The sequence below is a fragment of the Elephantulus edwardii genome, unplaced genomic scaffold (genome assembly GCF_000299155.1).
Source record: "Elephantulus edwardii isolate Elephantulus edwardi_28Jun2011 unplaced genomic scaffold, EleEdw1.0 scaffold00324, whole genome shotgun sequence".
NCBI classification, from domain to species: Eukaryota; Metazoa; Chordata; class Mammalia; order Macroscelidea; family Macroscelididae; genus Elephantulus; species Elephantulus edwardii.
This window is the reverse complement of record NW_006400074.1, coordinates 1,816,424-1,818,751: the sequence shown is the minus strand read 5'-3', so window position 1 is coordinate 1,818,751 and position 2,328 is coordinate 1,816,424. Positions and strand designations below refer to the sequence as shown.

Below are 2,328 nucleotides of genomic sequence, written 5' to 3'. Positions count from 1 at the left end.
TCTGGAGACTAAGGTGCATCTGATACAGGCCATGGTCTTTGCAATCACTTGTTATGCGTCAGAGAGCTGGACAATGACCAGGGAGGATAGAAGGAAAATTGATGCTTTTGGTTTTGGAGAAGAGTGTTGAGGGTACCATGGACTGCTAAGAAAACAAAAAGATTCATCCTGGAAAGGGTTAAACCGGGCTGCTCCTTGGAGGCAAGAATTCTGAGGCTTCATCTGACATACTTTGGTCATGTTGTAAGGAGAGACCGGTCCTTGGAGATGGACATAATGCTTGGGAGGGTGAAGGGCAGGCACAGGAGGGGAAGGCCCTCTGGGAGATGGATTGATTTGGTGACTGGGGCAATCAGGATGAGTGTGTCAGAAACAATTAGATTGGCACAGGACAGAGCAGAGTTTAGAGCTGTTGTAGACAGGGTCGGTATGAGTCGCAAGCGACTTGACGGCACATGACAACAACAACAACAACAACCCAAAAGTAATCTACAGATTCAACACAATCCAAATACCAATACTGATGTTATTCTTCAAGGAGATGGAAAAGGTAATTTACAACTTTATCTGGAAAAAAAAGAGACCCAGAGTAGGCAAAGTTCTGCTGAACAAGAAACTCAAAGTAGGAGCTGATCTCAAAATCCCTCAGAATCTACTACACCAGCTGTAGTAACCAAAACAGCATGGAGCTGGTACAGCAACAAACACATAGAAGAATGGAAAAAAATCAAGAACCCAGAAATCAAACAGTCTGCTTACAGTCAACTAGCTCTGCTGGTTGAAGTTCTTTTCATCCATTAGTTCTTCACAAACTTGCTTTTCTTCTTCTCCCCAAAGAAGTGTCTTTAATTCCACCGCTGAAACTCAGTATATAGTTGGTTTTGGTTGGTTGTTGGTTTTGTTTTTAGTGTTCTTTTTTAATTGAGTGAAAATTTACAAAGCAAATTGATTCTATTCAATCATTCATACACATTTTATCTTGTGACATTACTTACAATACCCAAATTGTCACCACAGTCTTTCCACTTCCTCCCTCTGGTTCTTGTGGCCATTAATCTTTCTATCTTATCCCTGTCTGCCTTATGAGCACCATCTGTGGGCAGATGTTATCCTTTACACCTTACGTGGTTTGTTTTTCTAGGGAGTGAATGGCTCCCTGTGCTGAACATCTTATAGATCTATCTACTATTTGGGTAATAGTTGTGCCACGGGGGTGAGTTTTGTCTCAGATATAAAGGATGATGAAGACAGTAATACTGGGGACTCTATCAGTCTCCATCGGACCAGTAAGCCTGGACAGTTTTATGTTTTTGAGTTTTGTGCAGCATTCCCTTCCCCTCCAGGACCTTTTATTGTGTTTCATTTTGAAGTGGTTAGTAGTAGTAGGTAGTCACCATCAAGTTCTGGGGTCAGGATTATGGAAGTTGAGGTTTGTGTGGTGCATAGTCCTTTGGACTAACTTTTCTATACATCTTTACTTTTCTTCACTTGTCTATGTTCCAGACAGGAAGAGACCAATAGTTGTACTTTAAATGGGTGCTTGAAAGCTTTTAAGACCTCAGTTGCTACTTGCCAAAGTAGGAAACAGGTGCAGCTCTGCTGACCTAGTGGTAACAAGCTATGCTGCAAATCCAAAAGGCACGCAGTGGTTGGAAAGTAAGGTCGCAGAAATAAGGCTGGAATTCAAGTGACAGAAATATTTTTACAATTAGTGATTTATTCATATTTTTAAAAACCCCTTAAATGGCAACTGTACACACAACCATCATCTGATAGGATATATGGGGACCAGACTGACAACATCTGTGAAAAAAGATGGTGGAGAAGCTCAATATCAGCATCCAAAGCAAGGCCAGGAGCATCCTCATGCAAGTTCAAATTGAAACAGAACAAAATTAAAACAAGACCATGAGAGCCAAAATGACATTGGGTTTATCACCTCTGAATTGAACAACCATGTCAAGAATAGATTTGATGCAGTGAACTCTAATGACCAAAACCCAGAGAAGTTGTGGGTAGGTGCCCTCCATGAAGAGAGTAGAAGGTCATTAATAATGCAGGAAAACAAGAAAAGACCAAAATGTCAGGCAAGACTCTAAATTTTGCTTTTAAACATAAAATTAGGATGTGCATTTGCTCCTGTCTGATTTAAAAAAAAAAAGAGGATGTGCAGGGGGAGAGGGGGAGTGAAGAAACTTGGAAGAATCTGTTCTGGATTATTAGAAGAATCTGTTCTATTATTGTAAATAAATAATATTTAATAATAATAATATTTAAACATATTTAAATAATATTTAAACATGATATATTCTAAATATTTAATAATAT

General features: G+C 39.4%; 1 pseudogene; it reads left to right on the top strand.

Annotated features, from left to right (window-relative positions):
* Nucleotides 1–2,328, top strand: part of LOC102865381 — a 12,136-nt pseudogene that overhangs the window by 4,831 nt on the left and 4,977 nt on the right.